Here is a 15,225-nt window from a genome sequence, read left to right as displayed (position 1 = left end):
CTGGCAACACAAATGAGGCTGTCCCCCACCCAGCCACAGAACCGCCATCTTTCCTGGATTCAATTTCAGTCGACTCTGCTTTAACCATCTCACATAGAGGGAATTATGGAGTGATATTACCTATCCAGATGGGCAGAAGGGAGATCATGAATAAGCAGAGTATCACAAATAAAAGGGGGCCCAAATTGTGAGTTTGGGGGTGCTACTCTGTTAGGTGCCCTAGAGTGACACATGGAGCTGTGGCTAGGCAGCCATTTTATAGACTAGAGAAGGTGTCCTGTGGGGCAGGATTATGGGTCCAAACAGTGAACCAAGAGGTTTTCCAAACTGCCATCAAGAAGGTGTGATGGCACCTTAGTGTCTATATCCTGGAGTGAGAATGTAGGGTTGATGGCTAATACCAGGGGTCGTTTGGGGCTGGAGCATGGTGGATCGCCGCTCCGGCAGCCCAGGAGCAGGAAAAAATGTTAGTGGCAGCAAGCCCTGCCCCCAACTTCCCGCCCCCACCCCCACGCTCCTTCTCTTCCCATTGTATTCTATAGCCCCATAAAATACAATGGAAAGATCGTGCCACTTTAAACCCCTTCTCTCTAGAGTCACGCTGCAGCAGCAGTTTGATCTCTCCACTGCATTCTATGGGGCCATAGATTACAATGGGAAGAGAAGGAGCGCGGGGGCGGGGAGCCGGGGGCGGGCTTGCCGCCACTGCTAGTTTTTTCCCAGTCCTAGGCTTCTCTCTTCACTTCCCCCACACACCTTGGCAGGCTGGCTGGGGAAGCAAAAAAAAAAGGGAGGGAGGCATCTTCAAAAACCTCCCCTTCCATTCTCCAGCTGGCCTGCCAAGGAGAAGCTGGCACAGGGAAGCCAGGCATGACTGCCTCCGTGCCTGGCTGGGGATGACGAGGGCACAGAGGCAGACATGCCTGCCTTCTCCTGAGCCTCTCCACTTTTGTGGACAGACTCGGGGGGGGGAGTTTAAATCCCTGGGTTCCCTGCCCAAGCTCCTCCAGGCACCTGGAGAAGCTGTGGCAGGGGAGCCAGGCAAGATGGGCTCCGTGCCCTTCCCCATTTCCAGCCAGCCCGCTGGAGGCAGACATGCCTGCTTTCCCCCTGAGCCTCTCCACTTTTGCGGAGAGACTGGGGGGGGTTAACTTATTTGCAGAACTCATTTTAAACATGCCTGCCCTTTGCCAGGGGGTGTGGCACATGCAAATGAGTTATGCAAATGAGCTCCTGCATCTCATTTTTTAGGAAATGACCCCTGGAACACTATCTGATACTTCAAAGTTAATATGTTTGGTAACCCAGAGAATGGCTCAGGAAGCCAACCATAGATCTGCGTTCCAGAGAAATGTTTACATTTGAAAAGAAATTTGGCCCAGGAAAGTGGCCAATAGGACAGAGTAGGTGTTTTGCAGAGAAATGTCGCTAAAGGAGATTTACACATCAAAGAGACAAAGGAGCTTTCAGTGAAAGATCTCCATATTGGGATGTGCTGGAATGCTGAGAACTCTGATACATACCTGGGGAGGGAGCAGACTGTACGTAGAAAAGACAGATGGTATGTTTTCACAATCTCCAGGGTCCATATCTTTGGCAAGCTCCCATGATCATATGTGTGGCCCCTTCAGGACTACCCACAGACACAGGAACAATGTTTTGGGGGACCCTCTAAAAGTTTAGAGGTGAGGGTGCCTGTAAATGCAAGTGTAACAGGCTTCCCTCTGATGCAGGGTATACTGGTGGGGTCATACCTGTGGCTCCTCCCAGCCCTGTGAGACTGTAACCAATGCTCAAACTCAAGATCTCTTGTATACTAAACCAGTACTGTTCCATTAGGCTGTGGCTCCATCCAGAGTCCCTTCAGTACTGGTCTGTATGGCTGGGAGCATGGGTTGTTTTGCATGGGGCTGGAGAGCAGGCAAAAAGATGCCATGTAAGGAGCAGCTGGAATCCTACAAATACCTAATTCTGATTGTGTCCTTTGTTGCTGTGTGGTTAGGGTACTACTCTCTAGTTTGTGGGGTTTGGGGTTCTATTCTTCCTCACTTCCCTTTTCCATCTAAAATTATTGCTGCCAGCAGAATTCCTAAAAGACAGATTTTGACTTGTGGAATCCATATTTCCATATCCCATACTTGCACTGTTTACTGTTATAGTACTCTTTTGCACTAGGCTATCTGGCAGACTACTGCATCCCTCCTTTGAACCTATTATAGTGTATACTCTTAAATTACAAATGTTACTCAGTAGAGGCTTGTTTTAATCTCCCCTTGACTATCTACTTCTGTAAACAATGAGCTAGCAGTAACAAAAACAACGCAGAAATAAGTGAAGGGCTAGGTAGGCCATTTCCTTTCATAATTTAGCTACAGAAAAAAGTGAGTAAATAGAAGTGGAGCAACAGCAACCACAGAGTATTACAAAATTATCCACTGCCATCTTCTTTACCATACATTTAAGAAGAGAGGTGATGATTCCACATTTCTCACATGGTAAACAGGTAATTTGTATCCACCCATTGATGATGCTGAACCTTGGTAGGGCTGCGGGACTCATGCCATCCTGTGGAACTTGTTACCAGTGGCTGGGGGTGTTAGTGGTGGCTGGAGGATGTCAGCTGGCTATTTTGATTAGAATGACATGCCTTCATTTGTCATCTAGCCTCAGTTTTGTCAAAGATTTGCCACCTGGCCTTGGTTTTGTCAGACATCTGGCTGAAGATGTCTGTTGTTGCTTGCCTGTTGACTATGCTACAAGACATCTGTACTAGGAAGAAAACAATGGGCTCTTACTGGGAGCCTGTTAGTGCACTGCCTGTAGTACAGGTGTGTTGGCTTCCATTATGTTATTATGGCATGATAGCTATCACCACAACTTGATTGGTGGCATTCATCCATCTAGTCATGTTGCCGCGCAACTTGATAGGGGTGCTGTGGGAGTTGCTATCAGTACTGCTATGTGGGCTTTTGTTTCTGATACTTTTACTGTGCTTTTGACTGCTGCTAATGTGAGCAGGCAGACCATACCTCGTTACTGGGGGGTTGTTTGGAAATGAGCACCCTTCATTTGTAGCACCTCAGGAGTCCATGTGCCAGGCAGTTTGGATTGAATGTACACAAGATGGATGCCAGGATGGCAAGCCTCATATACAAGTCTAGGCAAAGACCCTGGGAAGGCGCAAGATCCTGGTCTGACCATGCTGCTACCCCTCCCTTCACTCTAAGGTATGCATCAGCTGGAACAATAGACTTGCCTCACCCCAGAGTTAACACTATCCACCTGGACCATTAATCTTGTCAGCCTTGCCTCAACTTCTCCATTCCCAGATTTACTTCACAAAAGCTTCCTCTAACACCTACCCCTTTCCCACCTAACACAAAAGGAGAGTCTTCACACAGTACTTTTGCTTTTTACCTAGTTTAATTAGACAGCCATTAACAGTCCAAATCACTGAAGGAAGCTAAAGAAAAAAAGAACCAGGACTATATTGGATAGGTAGAAGCACTGATAAAGGAGCTGCCATATCATGGTCATAAGAACATCCTACCTATTACTGTAATTCAGTATTCATCATAACTAGTATATATTTCATTTGCCATTTAATAATAGAAAGATCAAGATGGGTAGCCGTGTTAGTCTGTCCGTAGTAGTAGAAAAGACTAAGAATCTAGTAGCACCTTAAAGACTAACAAACATTTGTAGTAGGGTATGAACATCCATGAGTCACTGCTCACTTCTTCAGATACCATTACCTGATGAAGTGAACAGTGATTCATATAAGCTCATACTCTACCACAAATTTCATTAGTCTTTAAGGTGCTACTGGATTCTTACTCTTTTCTAGTAATAGAAAGTTTTCATGTATGAATGAAAAATAGGTATTCTATTTTTAATGCAAAAGGGATAAATCTGTGCTTCAGAACAATAGTAAATGAGGACCACGGAATATAACAAATAAATTTGAACTTCCAGATATGTTATTTATAAGGATTTTTTGACAATTCCAAAGCATCACTGAGGATATCATTTCTGAAACTGTGGAATCATAGCATTATGATGATTGTGAATGTTTCAATTTAATTATGCTCATAACTTCTCATTTAAAGTTGTATGTTGGGCTGCCTCCAGCTATCCTAACATAGTTATTATTACCAGTATTTATAAAAAGGACTGTCCCAAAGGGGAATAAAACTACAATAATTATGTCTACCTAAATGGCAGAGAAAAAGTTGCAGTCATTACTGATTTGCATATGGTAGTTCATTTACATTCACGCAATTTGGATCACCAGCTGTTTTTAGATAAAAATTCCTTGTGGAAAAATTAAATTAAAATGTACTAGTGAATAGCTCCACGTGTTGTGCTTGTTAAGAAGTGGCCAGGTGATTTCCCAAGGCCACTAGAATAGCTGGATCTAGGGCTATTAATGCGCATGGGGTTAATGGCACCTTCTCCTCAAGTCATTTGCCTCAATCTCCCAATTAACCATTTCCCACTCTTGGCTCACTCCTTTTGTTTGTTAGTTTCATTCAGCTGAATGCCTCTGGAGGAGAACAAAAGAGCAGACTGATTGTTGTCTGCTATAAATTCATTTTCTCCTCTTTCTCATCTGCCATCTGGCTAAATAATGTGTCAGCCTCCCCTATCCACATCAACTCCCAGAATCTTCAGCGTCTCTTTTCTTCTTCATCTGATGCTTGACCAAGGCCTGCCAAAGTGCCCTCTTCCTCCAGTGGTTTTCTACCTCTTCAGTGATAAAACTGAAAATATCTACTTCAATCTGTCTTTCTCTCCATCCGTTTCTTGCGCTTTGGAGCTTTTCTCTTTTTTATATCTTCTTCCTTCCCCTCATCTAGGATCCATTCACTGCTGGCATCAGCAGTGGGCTGGGTGGTGCAGATGCTGAGGCCCACCTCTGCTGTGAAATAATTGTGAAGGTTTTTCTTTCTTTCTCACATTGCAAACTTCACACCACAGTAACATGGAAACTGGCAGCTTTATGACTTTATGGCAATGGATGCTAAACTTTCATCAAGGTGCCAAGGGGACAATTTGTCCCCTTTAATGACACACACTCCCTCTCTCTTTGTTAACAGCATTGGCAATGTTCCCTCTAAGTTTTCCCACTACTGACCAGAGCAGTTCACATCCCAAACAGAATATAACTGCTTTAATCTGAAAACAGACTATGGGCAGTGCAAGATCCTGTGCGGCTCCAGGTTGCTTCTGTGTGGGGCTCCCTGTGTTGATGAGTGGCCGCTCATGCACACAGCTTAGCGGGAACACTGAACAGATTAGTGGACTTAGAGGAGAATTTTTTGGGATTTCTGTACGTCGCAGATTCAACAGGAAAAGACCTTGCAAGCATTGTGTTGGGCAGAGTGACAGAAAAGCATGGATTGTTGGTGTGTAATATTTGTGGCCAATACTGTGATAATAGTGCCATTATACTGGAGGGAAAAAATCATCAGGCTTTCTTTGTACCAGGCACAACTGGAAACGTGTGTTGATGCATGCTGTGTGTTGATGCATGCTGCAGACAATACTGGGCAGGCAAAGGGATTCTTTTTGTAATATTACATCACATTTAGTCTTCTTTTTTTTTCTGGAGCAACCAAATGCTGGAAAGTAGCCTTAAAACATTTGCCAAAACTGACCCTGAAAGTTCTGTCAGAGAAATCCTGGAGCGCTACATGTTAAAGTAGATGCTGTCAAATCAGTTTTGTTGCAGTTGCCATAACTAGTCAATTCATTAGAGGTCCTTTTATATATATGGGGAGGGGGGTCCTCAGCTGAGGAACCCATGAAGCTAAGCCCCTCTGCTCAGCATGAGCAGAAGGACAGGTGACTCAGAGGCAGAGCCCAGCACCAAGCACAACCCCAGCTAGGGAGAGGTGTTCAGAAATAAGTATGAAGGGGATGTTGCCCTGCAAGAGCCTTGCACAGCATCTATAAGGCTATGGACTGTGATTATACACTGGACTGTGCAATAAGTGTGCCAGGGAACTGGACTGTGCGGTAGCCCGATGAAAGTCAACCTCCTGGACTCTAAGCGTATGCTCAGACGAGGGTAGCCTCACACTGGGGCAGTATGCCAAGCCAGACATGGACATACCCGATGCCCTTCACCCTTGCATCTCTGCAAAAGGCAAACCAGCATCCCTGACATCCTGAGCAAGCAGCAACTAGGCAACAGTTCACCAAGAAGAAGCCATGCTTTACACAAGCCTGAGTGTTCCTGCAAAGACTCCATGGAAAGATTTCTGCTCCTGCACACAGGCACCTTCCCCCCATCTTTGCCAGATGCTGCACGTATTCCTTATTGTAAAACAAAAAGACTTGCGCCATAGAGGATTAAGCAGCTGTCACATCCATCCACCACCCATCCTGATAACAGCTGTCAATCATTGGGACATTAAGACTAATGACTGTCCATGGAGCCGAGACACTACTCTTTTCTTTCTTTTGTCTTTCTAAAGGTGTCACCATTCATTGAATATCATTGCAATTGCCCAACCATTAATCCTATTCTCCCAGTCATCTCCTGACCATTAGTAACTGGATTCTTCTAGAATTAGGCATACTGCTGAGCAAGCACATGATTTGAGCCTTTCTCTGACAAATGAAGTGCGTTCATTACAACAAGACAATGAAATTCTCTGTGATCGTATCCTCAGTTTGGAAACTTCGACATGTAGATCCAACCTTAAATTCAGGGGCTTTTCTGAACAACTCAATATTTCAACACTTACCGATTTTTTTGTCAGACTGGCTGGCAGGAGAATTAACCCTTGAAGACAGCATTGCTCCACTAATTACGGCTGCATACCGCTTGGGCCTGGCAGATCCTTGTCACTTAAAGGGACCGAGAGACACATTGACAAACATCCCAGATCTTCGTACTAGGAAGAAAATTCTAGACAAGGCTAGACTTCAAGGATCTCTGCACTATAAAGGTACTTCCATTCAAGTCTTCCCAGATCTGCCATGTGATGTCCTCTCTAAGCGCCATGAACTGTGTCCTATAACCAAAGCACTCTGACAGGTGAAAGTACGTTATAAATGGGCAAACTTAATCAAACTACAAGTCTCAATCAAGAGCAAATATCATTTTACTGAAGAACTTGAAGCGGGTACCAAGCTGCTGCACTCTATCCACATTTCACCCATGTCTGATCTTGGCAAATCATCACAGAAAAGGAAACACCCACCATTGCCAAATAAGGATAGTAAACTTATTATTAGGCATGCTTGGATACATGATCATCTACTTGCACTTTAAACCCTGAGAAGTTTCCAACTGTTGTTTAGTTAAATACCCTTGGCTCTAGGTTGTGATATTGTTTAATAAATTAATTCTTTTCTTATACATCTAATGAATTTGCATCCACTTACATCTATGGTTTGGGGGGAGGGGATGGGTAGTTTCTTTATTAAGCTCTCCTTTTGTTTGGCAGTTTTTAGTTCTTGGAATACTCTCAATTTACCTCAGCGACACATAGTGCATGCATGGTTAAGAGAGACTGCTTTTTATATTCTTTTATTTTATCACTGTTGTGCATCTTTTTAACTTTTTACAGTCCTTATAAATTGTTGGTGCTTTGATCACTAGTCCTTGTTATCTTACCTCATTTAATTGATTATAATTAAAAACATCAACCTTGATTCATTTTTGATAATCAGTTCAGATAGTTGATTTCCTTAAGCTATATCAATTAATTTTAACAAAATTTTATATCATTGCTATGGAAGTTCCAATAATTAATTTGTTGTCATAATTGATTACCAATTGATTGATTTCTTGACTGAATGAATTGATCAAATACTAAATTTAATAGGCAGTGTTAGTTACTAGTAGCTATCACAACTCTGTTTAGTATTTTACCTAGTTAGTCATCAATTGTATCTCAGTATGTTTTAGATAGAAGAAACTGTATGGTCTACCATCTATAAACTCTTTGGTTACTGTTAGTTACTTCCATATAGATAACATAGTATCTCGCAAAACCATGGTTATATCCTACATAATTCTTTGAAAAAGGCTTCCCCCCCCCTGTTTTTATTGTGTGGCCTATTTCCTACACAGGCTGAGTAACCTCCTATTCATCTCCCTGATTACTTGATTTTATTAGTCTCATGACCGGCATTGTCTTTATTCTTGCTCTTATTTTCTGCCTTTTCTCTTTTTATTGTTCTCACACAATGAATGACTCCTGGAATATAATTACACAGAACGTGTGAGGTATTAACAACTTAATTAAAAGAAAGAGAGTACTTTCCAATCTAGCTAAATTAAACTCTGGTGTGATTCTGTTACATGAGACACACCTCCATTCGATATCTCAACAGGAACTGAAAGCCAAATGGATTCAGCAACAATTTCACACTAAAGGCAATTCCAAGTCATGAGGCATAGCTATTCTGATAGCATGTAGAATTCACTTCCAGCTTCAGAAGATGAAAACTGATCCCCGGGGTTGCTTCACTTTCATTACAGGTGTTCTTGATGAATATATGGTCATACTAGCTTCAATCTACGCTCCTAATTCCAACCAATTAGCTTTCCTAGAAGATAACCTGGCCATCTTAGACACATTCTGGGAAAGAGATGTAATCATAGGTGGTGACTTTAATCACATAATAAGTCATTACCTAGATTGCTCCCATGCTTCTCATGACAGACCCCGGAAGACCCACCAAACCTCGAAATTAACTGACATTCTCCACCACTATCATTTAACTGACATCTGGAGGCAAAGCCATCCACATGACAGAAACCACACGTACTACTCCTCTCGCCACAATACTTACACATGAATTGACTTCATACTTACATCCGACAATTTAACTAACAAACATCTTACATCTGATATCGGTCCCATCATTTGGTCAGACCACACCTGGGTGAGCTGTACACTGCAGATGTCATCTGCCAAAAATTCTGTAAGGCAATGGTCTTTAAACAAATCTATTCTCTACAATGAAGAATACAGTGGATCCATTGAACTACTCCTTCAACAGTATTTAAAAGACAACAGCAACTATGAGACTTCTTCCTCCGTGATTTGGGGCGCTCTAAAAGCAGTCCTTCGTGGTCAACTAATCTCAATGACGTCACATCTGAAGAAGAAGAAATAAACCCTGAGGCTTGAGCTGACAAACAAGATATCCATCCTAGAGAAACAACACAAAGACACAGAAACAAACAAACTTACAGAAAACGTCTCACAGAGCGCAAATGATTGGAAATGCTTGAAAGCTCCCAAATCCAGAAAAACCTTCTGTATGTGAAAAAGAAATACTGGGTTAACTCACTCAAATCCATGAGACTTTTGACCAGGTGGGTTAAAGACAAACAATCTTCTAGAATGATGATGGCACTCAATGATCCCAATGGGAAGCTGAACATCAACAATAAATACTCTCTTTGCAAACTACTATCAGTCACTGTACTCTTCATCTAATCCAACCTCTGCAGATATTCAGTTGTATCTGTCCTCAAATCCTCACATTAAATGACTTGCTGACACTCATCGGGAGATTCTGGAGAAGCTGGTCAAACTCCAAGAAATTCTTGAAGTCCTCAAACAATTGAAAAACAATAAATCTGTTGGTTCAGATGGGTTTCCTCCTGGGTTTTCTAAAAGATTTGCAACTCTTATAGCACAACCTTTGACTGCAGCTTGCAATGTGATCCTGACCTCTGGCAAAGTACCCCCCATCCTGGTACTCAGCATCAATTACAGTTATTCCGAAACCAGGCAAGGACCTTCAAGCCCAGCTTTATATTGCCCCATCTCACTCTTAAACCAGGACTATAAAATTTTTATGGCAATCCTTGCTAACTGATTGAACCCCTTCATACTTCACTACATCCACCAAGATCAGTTGGGGTTCATGCCAGGTAGGGATCTGACAGATAACGTCTTTAAGATTTTGAATATCCTCTTTGCTTGCGAAAAATCAAGAATTCCATCACTCCTCTTATCGCTTGATGTCGAGAGGGCCGTTGATTCTCTTAAAATATCTTACCTCATGGCCTTTCTACATCACATGGAATTCGGAGACCACTTTATGCAAGCCATCACCATGATTTATGCCCAACCGTCTGCACAAATAAGAGTGAATGGTGTGTCCTCTGGTAATTTCCAGCTCAATAGGGGCACCAGGCAAGGCTGTCTTTTATCTCCAGTTCTTTTCACTTTGGCCCTTGAGCCTCTAGCTGCAACCATTTGACATAACCACAACATCCAAGGCATCTCTGTAGGTGCTCACACCTTCAAGATAACTCTCTGCTTCTGTACCTATCTAATCCAGAAGTCTCTGATCCACCTTCAAGAGACTCTCTCAACTTTCAGTATAGTGCCAGGCTTGAAGATTACCAGTCTAAGGCTTGTATAATGCCTCTTCACCTCTCACCTGCCGAAGAATCAAGCATTCACCTTAGACACAGCTTTCAGTGGTCTAATTCCACTCTGCCCTATTGTCAGAACCCACAGCCAACAACGAAGTACACGCATTCAGGAACGGTAATACTTTTATTGCAGAGCTATAGATGCAGTAACATAAGCACTGTTAGGAATGGCGGCGGCCCCATGGGCATAATAGGATATAGGGTATTTGTATGCACGTGAAATAAAGCTTGGAGACTGTGAGGTAGCTAAAGCTGAGAACCAACACTCTCCCACGGCACCTAGAAGAAACCCAGACAATACAACTCCCTCCTGCACATCTGTATAGATAAGCATTTCGGCACAAAGCAGAACAAGCACAGAAAGGAATGCATTAGCAATTAACCAGACACAGACCGAGCTCCCCAACCCCCATGGCAGCATAGCTGACACCTATCTGGGGATACACATTTCAAAACAACTACCTGATTTGTTGAAAATAAACCATCAAGCCAAGATTCAGGAAATAAAATCAGATTTAAGTAAATGGGATAAACTAACGCTTTCTTTTTTGGACAGACTACATCTCATGGAAGCTTTTGTCTTCCCTAAGTTACTGTTTCTATTCTGCACACTTCCTATTGAAATACTTCAAGGAACTCTTAAAGCTTGTCAATCTTTCCTGAATTCCTTTCTCTGGCCGCATAAAAGACCAAGGATAAGCTTTCAAACACTTAGAAGACGCACTACACAAGGGGGCTTAAACGACTCAGGCTTGGAAATCTATTATAAGACATTGTTGCTGTTCCCTATTATCAAAATGCTACGTGTAGAAGCGCAACATGATTGGATTAAAGCATTCACTCCTCTCATAGACCCCTTAACAATCCATGAAGCCATATGGTCAGATCCTCAAACCCGTCCAGAATCTACTACAAATAATCTGTTGAGGCTATCCTGAGAAACTGGGACCAATGCAGATCAATGCTAGTACCGAAATACTCTCATCTTTCCTCGTTCCTTTTTCAACCATGGTTCCCTCCGGGGAATGACATGGTTAGCCAATATATGGAGGAGTGCTAATACATCACGTCTTGTAGATATTTCATCTCGGAACAGCCTGCTGCCAAAACACGTCTTGGAACAAAAAATAGATTGCAACATTCCTTGGTATTTTTACCTCCAATTAAATCATTTGACGCAGCACCTAGACATCCAGAATATCTTGAGAACACCTCTCACTCCCTTCAGGAAACTTTTAGGCTCTGCTGATCAAAGCTCCAAGGGTTTCATTTCCACAGTATATGATATATTGATTCACTTGAAAGGAAACAAGCCTCTAGGACTTCAACGACATTGGTAAAAAGATTGCAATACTATCATCACCGAAGATCAGTGGTCCCATATCTGGTTGTCCTGGCTATTGTCCTCACCTGTCTTCTCAACCAAACTGCTGCCATATAAGATCATCACTCGCTGGTACCTCACACCTGAACAGCTATCCAAAATGTCCTCTTCACACTCTCTCCTGTGCTGGAAGAAATGTGGCAAAGTGGGATCCTTTGCCCATTGTTGGTGGCGCTGTAAACACAGCAGTTTTGGTAAGATGTCCTCTCTCAGATACATCTAATTAAGGCTACAAGATTCCTCTTGACCTAACCTTACTTTTCCTTGACATCTGGGATGGTAATGACATTCCGAAAATTCAACGAGACTTAATTACTAGCCTCCTAAGTCATTGATTGCCTCCTCATGGAAATCCAGTCAGGCCCCCACCCATTCCTGTCGGTTCAAAAGAGTCTGGGATCACTTCATTCTGGAAAAGATCACAGACCATTTGCACTGATCAGAGTTTTATCCTAAACCCTCCACTTTCACAGAGAAATGGTTCCCATTTATGGAATTCATTGCTATAATGGACCTCCAACCTCACAGTTCTACATATCTAAAACCAGGGCTATTTTTGGGCAGGAACGCACAGGAACGGAGTTCCGGCTGGCTCCTGAGTTGGCCACGCCCAGCAGTAACTGTAACTCATTAGCATAATAGGCCACACCCAACAGCAAAAACTCATTAGGATTGGCTACATTAGGGGTGTGTGGCCTAACATGGAAAGGAGTTCCTGCTACAAAAAAAGCCCTGGGTTTTGACAACAAACAAGGTAAACGGAATAAGAAGCAAAAGGTGGGTGTGGCTGGTTGAGCACACTTCTGGTAACACAAGGGTGTGGCCTCATATGCTAATGACCTGTGCTGTCAGGGGTGTGGCCAATTATGCTAATGAGTTCCTGCTGGGCTTTTTCTACAAAAAGAGCCCTGTCTAAAACTGATCTACCTTTAACTTTTTTCCCCATCTCACCTCTTGCAATGTCTGGTCGTTACTCTTTCAGATCTTCATTATATTACACTTTATTTACAATTACTGACCTCTACTTCAAAAATCACTTCAATACTACCTATTTTACTGTTAACATTGTTTGACTGAGTTATGTATTATGTACTTTATTAACTTTTAAAGTGGAATTTGATGTTACTATTATGTTATATTCAATGTTAAACTATTAATAAAAAGTTAAAAAAGAAAAAGTGTACATGCACATGAAAGCTCATACCTTGAATAAAACTTTGTTGGTCTTAAAGGACTCTAAATTTGTTCTCATGCTTCAGACCAACACAGCTGACCACCTGGATCTAGTAAACAAATGGTTTGTCTCTATACCTGAATTGTTATCCAAAGGTTACAAGGTTGATTTGCAAACCCTTCAATACAAGCAGCCAGTTTATTTTCCATTTGGTCACTTCAACCCATTCGCAAGTCTAGGGTTTAATATGAGGCCTGATTTTTAATGAAAGAATAAGAAATTGAACTAAAGGTCCAATTTCTTGATAGTTGGTATGGTCAAAACCACCCCCAGCTACATGTGGGAAAAGGAGAGTGCATTTTTCATTCACACTTAAATTTTTAACTACTGCCAGAAGCTATTGACTACATAATATGGTAGATCTGTGGTCAACATATGAACATATGAAGCTCTCTTATACTGTGAGACCACTGGCCAATCAAGGTCTTTACTGTTTGCTCTGACTGGCTCTCCAGGGTCTCAAGTGGAACCTGGGATCTTCTGCATGCAAAGCAGAGTCATGGCCCCACCTGCTGCACAATGTGTGATATGCCAAGCAAAACACAGCTCAACTGTATGTATGGCAGGGGCTCAATAAACTTCCTGGTTTTGCTGCTTGCTGGCATTACAAAGATCTGGGTAAGCCACAATATGTGATAAGGCGATACAATTACTTTCAATAAGCTGTTCTGGGGGGCCTGAAATTTTGTAGGTACTATATAATGTTCTAGAATATGTGGAAATGAACAGTTAACAAACACTGGCTACCAACATGTCATACAGGTTATTATCTTAGTAAAAAAATGTTAAAGCACTTAACAAAGCTGTTCGTTGCCAGAACAAAATTATTTTGCAGATGGGGAGCTTAATGGGGCTGATCCCATTACACTTATAATTTCATGTGCTACTTCAAAGGACACTATACAATTGGAAAGCTATTTTAAGACTAGTTAACACAATACATTTTTGTCCATACAAGCAATTCTGACCATCTGCGGGAATGCAATCAGCAGCAATTCCTTTGACAACAGAGGCTGTGAAACAGGGATAGCTGAAATTGTTCTCAAGGGCAAAAATGTAGAACATGAAGTGCTTCAAGAAGGCAGCAGAAGGAGACCTTCTATGGGGCTTGTCAATGTGACAGAGAGTTGACAGGTATAGCTAGGCCCTAGATTTATTGTTTTCCAGTCATCAGATGCTTTTTCTGGGTTGTTTTAGGGATGTATTATCACAGACTTTTTCATCCCTGTTTATTCTCATATGTTATCACTTTGAGCCTTTTTCTAATTTGACCCATTGTTTATTGCTAGTGTTCTTGATTGATTTGCTTTTTTTCCTGGCACTTTACATTATTTTATGGAATGTTGTGTCGTATATGTTATATGCCATTTATAGACCAAAATTAACAGTGAACCATGTTTTAACAGGAAACATCTGGCACAGGAAATTTCATTGTACCTGACAAAGGGAGCCTGACTTTTGAAACTTTATACCCAGAAACTCTTCTTGATCTCTAAGGTGCTACTGGACTCGGATTTAATTGCATGAGAACAAAGATCCCATGTTCAGTTCATGCAAGGGGAAAACCTAGTTGAAAGAGAGATTGTAAAAAAAACCTGAGGGCTGTAAAATTCAGTCATGTGATTTTCTGAGGCTGCTGAGTTCCGTCCTCTCCCCAAACTCTACCATCCTCAGGCTCTGCTCCCAAATCTCCAGGAATTTTCATACCCAGAGCTGGGAATGCTAGTCCAATGGTGCCTTAAAGACTAGCAACATTTATCATTGTCTTCTGCCAGTGGGTGAAGACTTTATTGCTTTGGTTGGCATTCCCTCACTCTTTTTAGCCATGCTCACTGTTTGCATGGCTTTTGTGTATTTATATGTTTTGTTTTAAATATTTTTATATATTTGCATTTTAAATGCTTTTTAATGTTTGAAATGTTTTATTGTTTTAATGTTAACTGCCTTGGAAAGAGGAAGAACTTGATGAGAATATGGAGGTGGGCGAGATGACCGTAGAACTATTTCTCAGAGTGTTAAGAGAGTGTTAAGAGAGGGGATACGGAAAGGTATCGAAGAAGCGTTTGGAAATATATCGGAAAAATCGCATAGCCCCCAAGCTGAAACTGAGGATAAAGAAAAGCTTAGTCAATTGACTCAGAGCAAGGTGGAGAACACGGGCATATATCAAAAGCAGGATTGTACTCAGAA

The sequence above is a fragment of the Gekko japonicus genome, unplaced genomic scaffold (assembly GCF_001447785.1).
Source record: "Gekko japonicus isolate JY-2015 unplaced genomic scaffold, Gekko_japonicus_V1.1 scaffold417, whole genome shotgun sequence".
In the NCBI taxonomy this organism is placed as follows: Eukaryota; Metazoa; Chordata; class Lepidosauria; order Squamata; family Gekkonidae; genus Gekko; species Gekko japonicus.
Note: the sequence above shows the minus strand (reverse complement) of the source record.